The 14,486-nt window shown below is 47.8% G+C and overlaps 15 non-coding genes and 1 pseudogene across 15 annotated transcripts; all 16 read left to right on the top strand.

Annotated features, from left to right (window-relative positions):
* The first annotated feature begins 494 nt into the window (after window positions 1-494).
* LOC132956955 (U2 spliceosomal RNA) lies at window positions 495-694 on the top strand. Its single transcript, XR_009666200.1, has one exon. It is a non-coding gene; the product is annotated as a U2 spliceosomal RNA (small nuclear RNA).
* Window positions 695-1,261: 567 nt separating this feature from the next.
* LOC132957273 (U1 spliceosomal RNA) lies at window positions 1,262-1,425 on the top strand. The gene has a single exon (XR_009666485.1). It is a non-coding gene; the product is annotated as a U1 spliceosomal RNA (small nuclear RNA).
* Window positions 1,426-1,917: 492 nt separating this feature from the next.
* Window positions 1,918-2,108, top strand: LOC132957318 (U2 spliceosomal RNA). Its single transcript, XR_009666525.1, has one exon. It is a non-coding gene; the product is annotated as a U2 spliceosomal RNA (small nuclear RNA).
* Window positions 2,109-2,675: 567 nt separating this feature from the next.
* On the top strand, window positions 2,676-2,839 carry LOC132957152 (U1 spliceosomal RNA). The gene has a single exon (XR_009666369.1). It is a non-coding gene; the product is annotated as a U1 spliceosomal RNA (small nuclear RNA).
* Window positions 2,840-3,331: 492 nt separating this feature from the next.
* LOC132956900 (U2 spliceosomal RNA) lies at window positions 3,332-3,522 on the top strand. Its single transcript, XR_009666153.1, has one exon. It is a non-coding gene; the product is annotated as a U2 spliceosomal RNA (small nuclear RNA).
* Window positions 3,523-4,099: 577 nt separating this feature from the next.
* Window positions 4,100-4,263, top strand: LOC132957240 (U1 spliceosomal RNA). Its single transcript, XR_009666452.1, has one exon. It is a non-coding gene; the product is annotated as a U1 spliceosomal RNA (small nuclear RNA).
* Window positions 4,264-4,756: 493 nt separating this feature from the next.
* Window positions 4,757-4,947, top strand: LOC132957491 (U2 spliceosomal RNA). The gene has a single exon (XR_009666695.1). It is a non-coding gene; the product is annotated as a U2 spliceosomal RNA (small nuclear RNA).
* A 577-nt stretch (window positions 4,948-5,524) lies between these two features.
* On the top strand, window positions 5,525-5,688 carry LOC132957150 (U1 spliceosomal RNA). The gene has a single exon (XR_009666367.1). It is a non-coding gene; the product is annotated as a U1 spliceosomal RNA (small nuclear RNA).
* A 492-nt stretch (window positions 5,689-6,180) lies between these two features.
* LOC132956903 (U2 spliceosomal RNA) lies at window positions 6,181-6,371 on the top strand. Its single transcript, XR_009666156.1, has one exon. It is a non-coding gene; the product is annotated as a U2 spliceosomal RNA (small nuclear RNA).
* Window positions 6,372-6,934: 563 nt separating this feature from the next.
* LOC132957149 (U1 spliceosomal RNA) lies at window positions 6,935-7,098 on the top strand. Its single transcript, XR_009666366.1, has one exon. It is a non-coding gene; the product is annotated as a U1 spliceosomal RNA (small nuclear RNA).
* A 493-nt stretch (window positions 7,099-7,591) lies between these two features.
* On the top strand, window positions 7,592-7,782 carry LOC132956895 (U2 spliceosomal RNA). The gene has a single exon (XR_009666148.1). It is a non-coding gene; the product is annotated as a U2 spliceosomal RNA (small nuclear RNA).
* An 888-nt stretch (window positions 7,783-8,670) lies between these two features.
* LOC132957164 (U1 spliceosomal RNA) lies at window positions 8,671-8,834 on the top strand. The gene has a single exon (XR_009666381.1). It is a non-coding gene; the product is annotated as a U1 spliceosomal RNA (small nuclear RNA).
* Window positions 8,835-9,327: 493 nt separating this feature from the next.
* LOC132956992 (U2 spliceosomal RNA) lies at window positions 9,328-9,423 on the top strand (annotated as a pseudogene).
* Window positions 9,424-12,365: 2,942 nt separating this feature from the next.
* LOC132956961 (U2 spliceosomal RNA) lies at window positions 12,366-12,558 on the top strand. Its single transcript, XR_009666206.1, has one exon. It is a non-coding gene; the product is annotated as a U2 spliceosomal RNA (small nuclear RNA).
* A 587-nt stretch (window positions 12,559-13,145) lies between these two features.
* On the top strand, window positions 13,146-13,309 carry LOC132957238 (U1 spliceosomal RNA). The gene has a single exon (XR_009666450.1). It is a non-coding gene; the product is annotated as a U1 spliceosomal RNA (small nuclear RNA).
* Window positions 13,310-13,801: 492 nt separating this feature from the next.
* Window positions 13,802-13,992, top strand: LOC132957322 (U2 spliceosomal RNA). Its single transcript, XR_009666529.1, has one exon. It is a non-coding gene; the product is annotated as a U2 spliceosomal RNA (small nuclear RNA).
* The last annotated feature ends 494 nt before the right edge of the window (window positions 13,993-14,486 follow it).

The following is a 14,486-nucleotide window of genomic DNA, read 5'->3' as shown; positions in this document are numbered from 1 at the left end:
TGCAGGCGGTGGGCCCAGGACACAGTCACAAAGAAACATCGCCTCTGTGTCCATTCGGATGAAGGAGCCGGAGCCCCACAGGAAAAGTTCGAAGCAGCGGCGGCCTGACTCTCCGGGAGAGGCAGGTGGGAAGGAGCAGCAGGGTGAGGGTCTCCTCTGAGCACAAAGACAGGATCCCGAGAGACCACATCTCTTTGGGAGAGCAGACTGAGTTTTTCTTGGTAAGGGCTCACTGCGCTACTGAACAACAATGAACTTTTGAGGAGAATCTTTTCCAGCTTCGCTCCAGAATTTAAAAAAAAAAAAAAAATTTGGCATGACTAAATATCGACACAACAATAAAACTTTCAAACAACCCTGTAAACAATTAAACAAATGCATCTATTTATCATTTTAATGCATAGTGTAAACACAACTTGTTTAATTGCTGAAAATGTTTATTTATTCAAGATGTGATTTTAAAAGTATAATATCTTGTATAAAAGATTCTTGAAATTGTTTTTGTGACAATAAAACTTTACGAAAAAAAAAAAAAAAAAAATCTGTTCTTATCAGTTTAATATCTGATACGTCCCCTACCCGGGGACCATATATTAAATTGATTTTTGGACTTGGGAGATGGAACAGGGGCTTGCTCCGTCCACTCCACGCATCGACCCGGTATTGCAGTACCTCCGGGAACGGTGCACCCTCCTCTCTTCAGTGTTTAAAATAATCCTTTCTTTCCGCTGCGTTTAAGAGAAATGTGTGTGTGAGTCTGGCCTGGCTTTGTCACTGCGTTGACATGCTGCCGGGACTCAAGCTTTTTGAAATGAACTGGAATTTTAGTCAGGTTGGGGGTTATTTGTGTGCCAGTTCCCCCATTTGCCACTCTGTGTATGCTATTGCTGTAGTAGCACACAGACACACAATAACATATCAACAGTTATTGTTGCAAAGTGTTTCTGGCCTAGCTGCTGCTTCGACTGTTCTTTTGTTGGCGGTAAAAAAACACACACACACACACTGGCGGTAGCTATCGGTCGGCTTTGATGTGGAAGTGTGGCACTTCCTGTTAGAATGGTGAGCCTTATTTCTCCACTTGAATGTAGAAAGACAAGCCCTACCGGGCCTCAACAAAAAACTTTCCTCTGTGTTGAGGACAAGTAGAAGGGACACCCAGTGCAGAAAACTCTGATTTCGGTGGTTTGCATGTTGTTGGGACCGTCAGTGAGGGCGATGGTCCTGTGAAGGACTCCTTTTGCCCTGAGCCGTACAACTCATACTTACCTGGCAGGGGAGATACCATGATCAAGAAGGTGGTTCACCCATGGCGAGGCCTGGCCATTGCACTCCGGCGGGGCTGACCTATGCGAATTCCACAAATGTGGGACTCTCGACTGCATAATTTGTGGTAGTGGGGGACTGCGTTCGTGCTCTCCCCTGATGGATTGTCAAAAGTAATAAGGGGGAAACAGATAGGGACACGCTGCCTTCCAACCTGGCTGTAGCGACAGACAGACAACAAGAATTTCAAAGGTGGCTTAAAGCTATGCACAGCCAGTTTCTTTGCTAGTGCTAGATCACAATATCGCTCGTCAATCAACTTTGTTTCAGATTCAGCAGCCCTTGCTCTGATCAATGTGAAATCCCAGTCACGGCACATCTGCCTTACAGAACGGCTGTGGGCCAATAAAAGGCCCCAATCTTCTCCTGTCTTTTGGTTCACTTCAGTCTGCTGCAGATAAATCTGGTGGTTGAGGGTTTGAAGTCATTTTTCAGAGCTTGACGTAAGGCATGTGTCTTAAAGGTGCTTCGATCAAAGGGTTTGCTCTTCCGTTTTACCGATCGTCACTGAAAAGCAACGCTCGCTTGCCGGGGCCATGGGCGAGGAGGACTGTATGGGGAATGTGATGCCGGCCTTAGCCTATCAGGGGCATCGCTTCTCGGCCTTTTGGCTAAGATCAAGTGTAGTATCTGTTCTTATCAGTTTAATATCTGATACGTCCCCTACCCGGGGACCATATATTAAATTGATTTTTGGACTTGGGAGATGGAACAGGGGCTTGCTCCGTCCACTCCACGCATCGACCCGGTATTGCAGTACCTCCGGGAACGGTGCACCCTCTTCTCTTCAGTGTTTAAAATAATCCTTTCTTTCCACTGCGTTTAAGAGAAATGTGTGTGTGAGTCTGGCCTGGCTTTGTCACTGCGTTGACATGCTGCCGGGACTCAAGCTTTTTGAAATGAACTGGAATTTTAGTCAGGTTGGGGGTTATTTGTGTGCCAGTTCCCCCATTTGCCACTCTGTGTATGCTATTGCTGTAGTAGCACACAGACACACAATAACATATCAACAGTTATTGTTGCAAAGTGTTTCTGGCCTAGCTGCTGCTTCGACTGTTCTTTTGTTGGCGGTAAAAAAACACACACACACACACTGGCGGTAGCTATCGGTCGGCTTTGATGTGGAAGTGTGGCACTTCCTGTTAGAATGGTGAGCCTTATTTCTCCACTTGAATGTAGAAAGACAAGCCCTACCGGGCCTCAACACAAAACTTTCCTCTGTGTTGAGGACAAGTAGAAGGGACACCCAGTGCAGAAAACTCTGATTTCGGTGGTTTGCATGTTGTTGGGACCGTCAGTGAGGGCGATGGTCCTGTGAAGGACTCCTTTTGCCCTGAGCCGTACAACTCATACTTACCTGGCAGGGGAGATACCATGATCAAGAAGGTGGTTCACCCATGGCGAGGCCTGGCCATTGCACTCCGGCGGGGCTGACCTATGCGAATTCCCCAAATGTGGGAATCTCGACTGCATAATTTGTGGTAGTGGGGGACTGCGTTCGCGCTCTCCCCTGATGGATTGTCAAAAGTAATAAGGGGGAAACAGATAGGGAGACGCTGCCTTCCAACCTGGCTGTAGCGACAGACAGACGACAAGAATTTCAAAGGTGGCTTAAAGCTATGCACAGCCAGTTTCTTTGCTAGTGCTAGATCACAATATCGCTCGTCAATCAAATTTGTTTCAGATTCAGCAGCCCTTGCTCTGATCAATGTGAAATCCCAGTCACGGCACATCTGCCTTACAGAACGGCTGTGGGCCAATAAAAGGCCCCAATCTTCTCCTGTCTTTTGGTTCACTTCAGTCTGCTGCAGATAAATCTGGTGGTTGAGGGTTTGAAGTCATTTTTCAGAGCTTGACGTAAGGCATGTGTCTTAAAGGTGCTTCGATCAAAGGGTTTGCTCTTCCGTTTTACCGATCGTCACTGAAAAGCAACGCTCGCTTACCGGGGCCATGGGCGAGGAGGACTGTATGGGGAATGTGATGCCGGCCTTAGACTGTCAGGGGCATCGCTTCTCGGCCTTTTGGCTAAGATCAAGTGTAGTATCTGTTCTTATCAGTTTAATATCTGATACGTCCCCTGCCCGGGGACCATATATTAAATTGATTTTTGGACTTGGGAGATGGTACAGGGGCTTGCTCCGTCCACTCCACGCATCGACCCGGTATTGCAGTACCTCCGGGAACGGTGCACCCTCCTCTCTTCAGTGTTTAAAATAATCCTTTCTTTCCGCTGCGTTTAAGAGAAATGTGTGTGTGAGTCTGGCCTGGCTTTGTCACTGCGTTGACATGCTGCCGGGACTCAAGCTTTTTGAAATGAACTGGAATTTTAGTCAGGTTGGGGGTTATTTGTGTGCCAGTTCCCCCATTTGCCACTCTGTGTATGCTATTGCTGTAGTAGCACACAGACACACAATAACATATCAACAGTTATTGTTGCAAAGTGTTTCTGGCCTAGCTGCTGCTTCGACTGTTCTTTTGTTGGCGGTAAAAAAACACACACACACACACACACACACACTGGCGGTAGCTATCGGTCGGCTTTGATGTGGAAGTGTGGCACTTCCTGTTAGAATGGTGAGCCTTATTTCTCCACTTGAATGTAGAAAGACAAGCCCTACCGGGCCTCAACACAAAACTTTCTTCTGTGTTGAGGACAAGTAGAAGGGACACCCAGTGCAGAAAACTCTGATTTCGGTGGTTTGCATGTTGTTGGGACCGTCAGTGAGGGCGATGGTCCTGTGAAGGACTCCTTTTGCCCTGAGCCGTACAACTCATACTTACCTGGCAGGGGAGATACCATGATCAAGAAGGTGGTTCACCCATGGCGAGGCCTGGCCATTGCACTCCGGCGGGGCTGACCTATGCGAATTCCCCAAATGTGGGAATCTCGACTGCATAATTTGTGGTAGTGGGGGACTGCATTCGCGCTCTCCCCTGATGGATTGTCAAAAGTAATAAGGGGGAAACCGATAGGGAGACGCTGCCTTCCAACCTGGCTGTAGTGACAGACAGACGACAAGAATTTCAAAGGTGGCTTAAAGCTATGCACAGCCAGTTTCTTCGCTAGTGCTAGATCACAATATCGCTCGTCAATCAACTTTGTTTCAGATTCAGCAGCCCTTGCTCTGATCAATGTGAAATCCCAGTCACGGCACATCTGCCTTACAGAACGGCTGTGGGCCAATAAAAGGCCCCAATCTTCTCCTGTCTTTTGGTTCACTTCAGTCTGCTGCAGATAAATCTGGTGGTTGAGGGTTTGAAGTCATTTTTTCAGAGCTTGACGTAAGGCATGTGTCTTAAAGGTGCTTCGATCAAAGGGTTTGCTCTTCCGTTTTACCGATCGTCACTGAAAAGCAACGCTCGCTTGCCGGGGCCATGGGCGAGGAGGACTGTATGGGGAATGTGATGCCGGCCTTAGCCTATCAGGGGCATCGCTTCTCGGCCTTTTGGCTAAGATCAAGTGTAGTATCTGTTCTTATCAGTTTAATATCTGATACGTCCCCTACCCGGGGACCATATATTAAATTGATTTTTGGACTTGGGAGATGGAACAGGGGCTTGCTCCGTCCACTCCACGCATCGACCCGGTATTGCAGTACCTCCGGGAACGGTGCACCCTCCTCTCTTCAGTGTTTAAAATAATCCTTTCTTTCCGCTGCGTTTAAGAGAAATGTGTGTGTGAGTCTGGCCTGGCTTTGTCACTGCGTTGACATGCTGCCGGGACTCAAGCTTTTTGAAATGAACTGGAATTTTAGTCAGGTTGGGGGTTATTTGTGTGCCAGTTCCCCCATTTGCCACTCTGTGTATGCTATTGCTGTAGTAGCACACAGACACACAATAACATATCAACAGTTATTGTTGCAAAGTGTTTCTGGCCTAGCTGCTGCTTCGACTGTTCTTTTGTTGGCGGTAAAAAAACACACACACACACACACACACACACTGGCGGTAGCTATCGGTCGGCTTTGATGTGGAAGTGTGGCACTTCCTGTTAGAATGGTGAGCCTTATTTCTCCACTTGAATGTAGAAAGACAAGCCCTACCGGGCCTCAACACAAAACTTTCCTCTGTGTTGAGGACAAGTAGAAGGGACACCCAGTGCAGAAAACTCTGATTTCGGTGGTTTGCATGTTGTTGGGACCGTCAGTGAGGGCGATGGTCCTGTGAAGGACTCCTTTTGCCCTGAGCCGTACAACTCATACTTACCTGGCAGGGGAGATACCATGATCAAGAAGGTGGTTCACCCATGGCGAGGCCTGGCCATTGCACTCCGGCGGGGCTGACCTATGCGAATTCCCCAAATGTGGGAATCTCGACTGCATAATTTGTGGTAGTGGGGGACTGCGTTCGCGCTCTCCCCTGATGGATTGTCAAAAGTAATAAGGGGGAAACAGATAGGGAGACGCTGCCTTCCAACCTGGCTGTAGCGACAGACAGACGACAAGAATTTCAAAGGTGGCTTAAAGCTATGCACAGCCAGTTTCTTTGCTAGTGCTAGATCACAATATCGCTCGTCAATCAAATTTGTTTCAGATTCAGCAGCCCTTGCTCTGATCAATGTGAAATCCCAGTCACGGCACATCTGCCTTACAGAACGGCTGTGGGCCAATAAAAGGCCCCAATCTTCTCCTGTCTTTTGGTTCACTTCAGTCTGCTGCAGATAAATCTGGTGGTTGAGGGTTTGAAGTCATTTTTCAGAGCTTGACGTAAGGCATGTGTCTTAAAGGTGCTTCGATCAAAGGGTTTGCTCTTCCGTTTTACCGATCGTCACTGAAAAGCAACGCTCGCTTGCCGGGGCCATGGGCGAGGAGGACTGTATGGGGAATGTGATGCCGGCCTTAGCCTATCAGGGGCATCGCTTCTCGGCCTTTTGGCTAAGATCAAGTGTAGTATCTGTTCTTATCAGTTTAATATCTGATACGTCCCCTACCCGGGGACCATATATTAAATTGATTTTTGGACTTGGGAGATGGAACAGGGGCTTGCTCCGTCCACTCCACGCATCAACCCGGTATTGCAGTACCTCCGGGAACGGTGCACCCTCCTCTCTTCAGTGTTTAAAATAATCCTTTCTTTCCGCTGCGTTTAAGAGAAATGTGTGTGTGAGTCTGGCCTGGCTTTGTCACTGCGTTGACATGCTGCCGGGACTCAAGCTTTTTGAAATGAACTGGAATTTTAGTCAGGTTGGGGGTTATTTGTGTGCCAGTTCCCCCATTTGCCACTCTGTGTATGCTATTGCTGTAGTAGCACACAGACACACAATAACATATCAACAGTTATTGTTGCAAAGTGTTTCTGGCCTAGCTGCTGCTTCGACTGTTCTTTTGTTGGCGGTAAAAAAACACACACACACTGGCGGTAGCTATCGGTCGGCTTTGATGTGGAAGTGTGGCACTTCCTGTTAGAATGGTGAGCCTTATTTCTCCACTTGAATGTAGAAAGACAAGCCCTACCGGGCCTCAACACAAAACTTTCCTCTGTGTTGAGGACAAGTAGAAGGGACACCCAGTGCAGAAAACTCTGATTTCGGTGGTTTGCATGTTGTTGGGACCGTCAGTGAGGGCGATGGTCCTGTGAAGGACTCCTTTTGCCCTGAGCCGTACAACTCATACTTACCTGGCAGGGGAGATACCATGATCAAGAAGGTGGTTCACCCATGGCGAGGCCTGGCCATTGCACTCCGGCGGGGCTGACCTATGCGAATTCCCCAAATGTGGGAATCTCGACTGCATAATTTGTGGTAGTGGGGGACTGCGTTCGCGCTCTCCCCTGATGGATTGTCAAAAGTAATAAGGGGGAAACAGATAGGGAGACGCTGCCTTCCAACCTGGCTGTAGCGACAGACAGACGACAAGAATTTCAAAGGTGGCTTAAAGCTATGCACAGCCAGTTTCTTTGCTAGTGCTAGATCACAATATCGCTCGTCAATCAACTTTGTTTCAGATTCAGCAGCCCTTGCTCTGATCAATGTGAAATCCCAGTCACGGCACATCTGCCTTACAGAACGGCTGTGGGCCAATAAAAGGCCCCAATCTTCTCCTGTCTTCTGGTTCACTTCAGTCTGCTGCAGATAAATCTGGTGGTTGAGGGTTTGAAGTCATTTTTCAGAGCTTGACGTAAGGCATGTGTCTTAAAGGTGCTTCGATCAAAGGGTTTGCTCTTCCGTTTTTAGCGATCGTCACTGAAAAGCAACGCTCGCTTGCCGGGGCCATGGGCGAGGAGGACTGTATGGGGAATGTGATGCCGGCCTTAGCCTATCAGGGGCATCGCTTCTCGGCCTTTTGGCTAAGATCAAGTGTAGTATCTGTTCTTATCAGTTTAATATCTGATACGTCCCCTACCCGGGGACCATATATTAAATTGATTTTTGGACTTGGGAGATGGAACAGGGGCTTGCTCCGTCCACTCCACGCATCGACCCGGTATTGCAGTACCTTCGGGAACGGTGCACCCTCCTCTCTTCAGTGTTTAAAATAATCCTTTCTTTCCGCTGCGTTTAAGAGAAATGTGTGTGTGAGTCTGGCCTGGCTTTGTCACTGCGTTGACATGCTGCCGGGACTCAAGCTTTTTGAAATGAACTGGAATTTTAGTCAGGTTGGGGGTTATTTGTGTGCCAGTTCCCCCATTTGCCACTCTGTGTATGCTATTGCTGTAGTAGCACACAGACACACAATAACATATCAACAGTTATTGTTGCAAAGTGTTTCTGGCCTAGCTGCTGCTTCGACTGTTCTTTTGTTGGCGTTAAAAAAACACACACACACACACACACACTGGCGGTAGCTATCGGTCGGCTTTCTTTCCGCTGCGTTTAAGAGAAATGTGTGTGTGAGTCTGGCCTGGCTTTGTCACTGCGTTGACATGCTGCCGGGACTCAAGCTTTTTGAAATGAACTGGAATTTTAGTCAGGTTGGGGGTTATTTGTGTGCCAGTTCCCCCATTTGCCACTCTGTGTATGCTATTGCTGTAGTAGCACACAGACACACAATAACATATCAACAGTTATTGTTGCAAAGTGTTTCTGGCCTAGCTGCTGCTTCGACTGTTCTTTTGTTGGCGGTAAAAAAACACACACACACACACACACACTGGCGGTAGCTATCGGTCGGCTTTGATGTGGAAGTGTGGCACTTCCTGTTAGAATGGTGAGCCTTATTTCTCCACTTGAATGTAGAAAGACAAGCCCTACCGGGCCTCAACACAAAACTTTCTTCTGTGTTGAGGACAAGTAGAAGGGACACCCAGTGCAGAAAACTCTGATTTCGGTGGTTTGCATGTTGTTGGGACCGTCAGTGAGGGCGATGGTCCTGTGAAGGACTCCTTTTGCCCTGAGCCGTACAACTCATACTTACCTGGCAGGGGAGATACTATGATCAAGAAGGTGGTTCACCCATGGCGAGGCCTGGCCATTGCACTCCGGCAGGGCTGACCTATGCGAATTCCCCAAATGTGGGAATCTCGACTGCATAATTTGTGGTAGTGGGGGACTGCGTTCGCGCTCTCCCCTGATGGATTGTCAAAAGTAATAAGGGGGAATCAGATAGGGAGACGCTGCCTTCCAACCTGGCTGTAGTGACAGACAGACGACAAGAATTTCAAAGGTGGCTTAAAGCTATGCACAGCCAGTTTCTTTGCTAGTGCTAGATCACAATATCGCTCGTCAATCAAATTTGTTTCAGATTCAGCAGCCCTTGCTCTGATCAATGTGAAATCCCAGTCACGGCACATCTGCCTTACAGAACGGCTGTGGGCCAATAAAAGGCCCCAATCTTCTCCTGTCTTCTGGTTCACTTCAGTCTGCTGCAGATAAATCTGGTGGTTGAGGGTTTGAAGTCATTTTTCAGAGCTTGACGTAAGGCATGTGTCTTAAAGGTGCTTCGATCAAAGGGTTTGCTCTTCCGTTTTTAGCGATCGTCACTGAAAAGCAACGCTCGCTTGCCGGGGCCATGGGCGAGGAGGACTGTATGGGGAATGTGATGCCGGCCTTAGCCTATCAGGGGCATCGCTTCTCGGCCTTTTGGCTAAGATCAAGTGTAGTATCTGTTCTTATCAGATGCTGTTTCGATCTTGCCTATAAGACCCTGACTGCGATCGCCTCCTGCGCTGTCTGAGCCTGTGCCTGTCTGTGGCACTGGTTTTGGCAGTACTGGGAGGATAGTGTTTGTCTTCTGTGAAGTCAATTTCAACTTCCACATAGTTGAGGTAGCTCCATAGAAGACCATATTGTTCGAGCGAGCCTCCTCCTCTGGTGGCTAAACTGGTTCCTAACATCCAAGGTAAGTTTGGTCACTTTTTCTCTAGTTTTAAACTTTTGTGGGTATTGTTTTTTAGCTATTTATTCACTGTTTTAGTTGATTTTAGTGTTTTAGCCTGTGGTGCCTCCACCATGTCGGCTGCTAGTGCCGGCATGCGGAGGCACCACAGTGTCCGTTTTGCTTTCAAAGTAGTTGATGATGTGCCATTATGGATGTCGAGGCTGGATTTTTCAAGAAAACTACTTCAAAAAGCCTTAAACTTTACCCCAGACGACCTGAATTGTATCCTCACTTTACCACAAGGCAAAGGCTTTGATGTAAGCTTTCGCTCAGCAATTCTGCTTAGAGAATTTTGGACACGTTTTGAAAATGCAAGAGCCCAGTTTCCTGTGTTTAACGTTGAGAAACTGACTGACAATGCCTCCAAAACGGTCATTGTCAGGATGTTCAATGAAATGGTGAATGCAGATGACATATGTATGTGGCTGGGAAGACATTGCACGGTCAAAGGCCAGGCTATGAAGGTGAGAGATGAGGATGGTATCTGGAACTGTTCCTGGAGGGTTCCTGTCCAGCAATGGCAGGACCCTCAGGGCTTCCAGGGCCTGAAACATCTGCCATCCATGATAGTTTTGGGACACAACCGTGGTTACATTCATTATCAAGGCCAGCCCAAGCTCTGCCGCAAGTGCAGTGAGCAAGGACACCTTGCAGAAGCGTGTAAGCAGATTATTTGTGGAAAGTGTAGAGAGATTGGTCATACTTTCGAGGAATGCACCAATGGCAGAAAGTGTAATCTTTGTGGAGACAGCAACCATCTCTTCAGAGATTGCCCGAAATCTTTTGCCAACAAAGTTAAGGCAGCAAAGAAGGTCGGAAATGAAAAAGAAAATGGCGGACAGAATGCAATGGTTAACGAGCTATTTGGAGAGCCTGAGCCAGAAAATTCAAATCTCCCTCCAAATCCTGTGACTGGAGGAGAGGAGTCAGGTGAGGAGGGAGAGGGAGAGGGGGAGGGGCCTGCAGCAACTGCCCCTCAAGTGGAGAGTATGGAGGAGGAGGGGGGGGGTGCAGTGCAGGCAGAGGGCGGAACTAGCTCTGGCTCTTCTTGCTCTGGGAGTGAGAGTGAGAGTGAGGAAGTGCCCCTCCCCCTGGCCCAGCAGGCTAAGAGGCCATTATCAGAATTGTCTCCGGAGTCTCCAGTAGTCTTGGAGAAGAGGGGAAGAGCTGGGAACTTCTCAGACAGTTCATCTGTGGAGGAGCCCAGAGTCTTCCCCTCCGATTCCCCCAATGAGGCCTCCTTTTTAAACATAGCTCTGCAATCAACCCCGAAGGACTCGATGTTTAACAAAAGACTGCGTGAAAGGCCACCCCCTAGAGTCCGGAAGGGAAATGGAGCTCAACACCCTTACACTTCTCCAGTAAGAGTGAAGGAAGAGCTCCATTCACAAGAAATGTAACACCTGGTTCTTTTCAAGTGTTTTTAAAATGCTTTGTCTGTTGGTTTTAAAACATACTTATGACTTTCACCCTCTCAACTTTCCTTTTGAGAAGTGTGACGTTGAAAGTTAGAGCTCATGTGGTTTCATCTCATCTTAACCTTTTTTTGTCAGATGTGTTTTTAAAACAGGAAGGATACCCGCTGTTTTTAACACACCAGTATTATTTGAAGGACGTGAAAGGCAGCACGCTAGTGGGAAACAGTAAAAGCATCCTTTTAACACACTTGACTTTTATCAGCTCACCAACAGAGTTTTCTTTTAACCTGACCATTTTAAGACACCTTGGTTTCAAACAAGAGTTGTATTTTTTAATTAACATTGTTCTCTCCTATTGTTGTGCAGGAGCGAGTACCAGTGAGTCCAGCGCGCAGGATTGCACTAGGCAAAGCCACCACTCTTTGGCGCAACGTGAACCACCTGCTCTGCCAAACAGACTCCGGGACCTGTCAGCAATGGTGGCTCATGAGATCCTCCCAGTCAGGTCCGTAATGCACTCCCGGAGCTCAAAAACTCGCTGCCGACCAGGTTGTGGCGTCCCTGAGCTCGGCAAGGTATCGCTCTGGGAGTGCAGCGCTGCATTAGAACAGTGGGCACTAGCCGGCTCTTTACTAATTCCCGTGCTTGCCAGCAAGGGAGGTCCCACCAGCGTAGCTGGTCTTTCACACAAGCCGCCCCCAAAAGACGCCACCCAGACCTCCACAAACTTTCTGGCAAGGAAGCACAAGCAGATCCCCCCCCCGTGGCTGTGATCCATACGGCAGCAGTGACGGCCAGAAAGACTGTCACTGCAGGCGGTGGGCCCAGGACACAGTCACAAAGAAACATCGCCTCTGTGTCCATTCGGATGAAGGAGCCGGAGCCCCACAGGAAAAGTTCGAAGCAGCGGCGGCCTGACTCTCCGGGAGAGGCAGGTGGGAAGGAGCAGCAGGGTGAGGGTCTCCTCTGAGCACAAAGACAGGATTCCGAGAGACCACATCTCTTTGGGAGAGCAGACTGAGTTTTTCTTGGTAAGGGCTCACTGCGCTACTGAACAACAATGAACTTTTGAGGAGAATCTTTTCCAGCTTCGCTCCAGAATTAAAAAAAAAAAATAAAAAATTTGGCATGACTAAATATCGACACAACAATAAAACTTTCAAACAACCCTGTAAACAATTAAACAAATGCATCTATTTATCATTTTAATGCATAGTGTAAACACAACTTGTTTAATTGCTGAAAATGTTTATTTATTCAAGATGTGATTTTAAAAGTATAATATCTTGTATAAAAGATTCTTGAAATTGTTTTTGTGACAATAAAACTTTACGAAAAAAAAAAAATCTGTTCTTATCAGTTTAATATCTGATACGTCCCCTACCCGGGGACCATATATTAAATTGATTTTTGGACTTGGGAGATGGAACAGGGGCTTGCTCCGTCCACTCCACGCATTGACCCGGTATTGCAGTACCTCCGGGAACGGTGCACCCTCCTCTCTTCAGTGTTTAAAATAATCCTTTCTTTCCGCTGCGTTTAAGAGAAATGTGTGTGTGAGTCTGGCCTGGCTTTGTCACTGCGTTGACATGCTGCCGGGACTCAAGCTTTTTGAAATGAACTGGAATTTTAGTCAGGTTGGGGGTTATTTGTGTGCCAGTTCCCCCATTTGCCACTCTGTGTATGCTATTGCTGTAGTAGCACACAGACACACAATAACATATCAACAGTTATTGTTGCAAAGTGTTTCTGGCCTAGCTGCTGCTTCGACTGTTCTTTTGTTGGCGGTAAAAAAACACACACACACACACACACACACACACACACACACTGGCGGTAGCTATCGGTCGGCTTTGATGTGGAAGTGTGGCACTTCCTGTTAGAATGGTGAGCCTTATTTCTCCACTTGAATGTAGAAAGACAAGCCCTACCGGGCCTCAACACAAAACTTTCCTCTGTGTTGAGGACAAGTAGAAGGGACACCCAGTGCAGAAAACTCTGATTTCGGTGGTTTGCATGTTGTTGGGACCGTCAGTGAGGGCGATGGTCCTGTGAAGGACTCCTTTTGCCCTGAGCCGTACAACTCATACTTACCTGGCAGGGGAGATACCATGATCAAGAAGGTGGTTCACCCATGGCGAGGCCTGGCCATTGCACTCCGGCGGGGCTGACCTATGCAAATTCCCCAAATGTGGGAATCTCGACTGCATAATTTGTGGTAGTGGGGGACTGCGTTCGCGCTCTCCCCTGATGGATTGTCAAAAGTAATAAGGGGGAAACAGATAGGGAGACGCTGCCTTCCAACCTGGCTGTAGCGACAGACAGACGACAAGAATTTCAAAGGTGGCTTAAAGCTATGCACAGCCAGTTTCTTTGCTAGTGCTAGATCACAATATCGCTCGTCAATCAAATTTGTTTCAGATTCAGCAGCCCTTGCTCTGATCAATGTGAAATCCCAGTCACGGCACATCTGCCTTACAGAACGGCTGTGGGCCAATAAAAGGCCCCAATCTTCTCCTGTCTTTTGGTTCACTTCAGTCTGCTGCAGATAAATCTGGTGGTTGAGGGTTTGAAGTCATTTTTCAGAGCTTGACGTAAGGCATGTGTCTTAAAGGTGCTTCGATCAAAGGGTTTGCTCTTCCGTTTTACCGATCGTCACTGAAAAGCAACGCTCGCTTACCGGGGCCATGGGCGAGGAGGACTGTATGGGGAATGTGATGCCGGCCTTAGACTGTCAGGGGCATCGCTTCTCGGCCTTTTGGCTAAGATCAAGTGTAGTATCTGTTCTTATCAGTTTAATATCTGATACGTCCCCTACCCGGGGACCATATATTAAATTGATTTTTGGACTTGGGAGATGGAACAGGGGCTTGCTCCGTCCACTCCACGCATCGACCCGGTATTGCAGTACCTCCGGGAACGGTGCACCCTTCCTCTTCAGTGTTTAAAATAATCCTTTCTTTCCGCTGCGTTTAAGAGAAATGTGTGTGTGAGTCTGGCCTGGCTTTGTCACTGCGTTGACATGCTGCCGGGACTCAAGCTTTTTGAAATGAACTGGAATTTTAGTCAGGTTGGGGGTTATTTGTGTGCCAGTTCCCCCATTTGCCACTCTGTGTATGCTATTGCTGTAGTAGCACACAGACACACAATAACATATCAACAGTTATTGTTGCAAAGTGTTTCTGGCCTAGCTGCTGCTTCGACTGTTCTTTTGTTGGCGGTAAAAAAACACACACACACACACACACTGGCGGTAGCTATCGGTCGGCTTTGATGTGGAAGTGTGGCACTTCCTGTTAGAATGGTGAGCCTTATTTCTCCACTTGAATGTAGAAAGACAAGCCCTACCGGGCCTCAACACAAAACTTTCTTCTGTGTTGAGGACAAGTAGAAGGGACACCCAGTGCAGAAAACTCTGATTTCGGTG

The sequence above is a fragment of the Labrus mixtus genome, chromosome 22 (assembly GCF_963584025.1).
Source record: "Labrus mixtus chromosome 22, fLabMix1.1, whole genome shotgun sequence".
Taxonomy (NCBI): Eukaryota; Metazoa; Chordata; class Actinopteri; order Labriformes; family Labridae; genus Labrus; species Labrus mixtus.
This window is presented reverse-complemented; position numbering and strand designations above follow the sequence as displayed.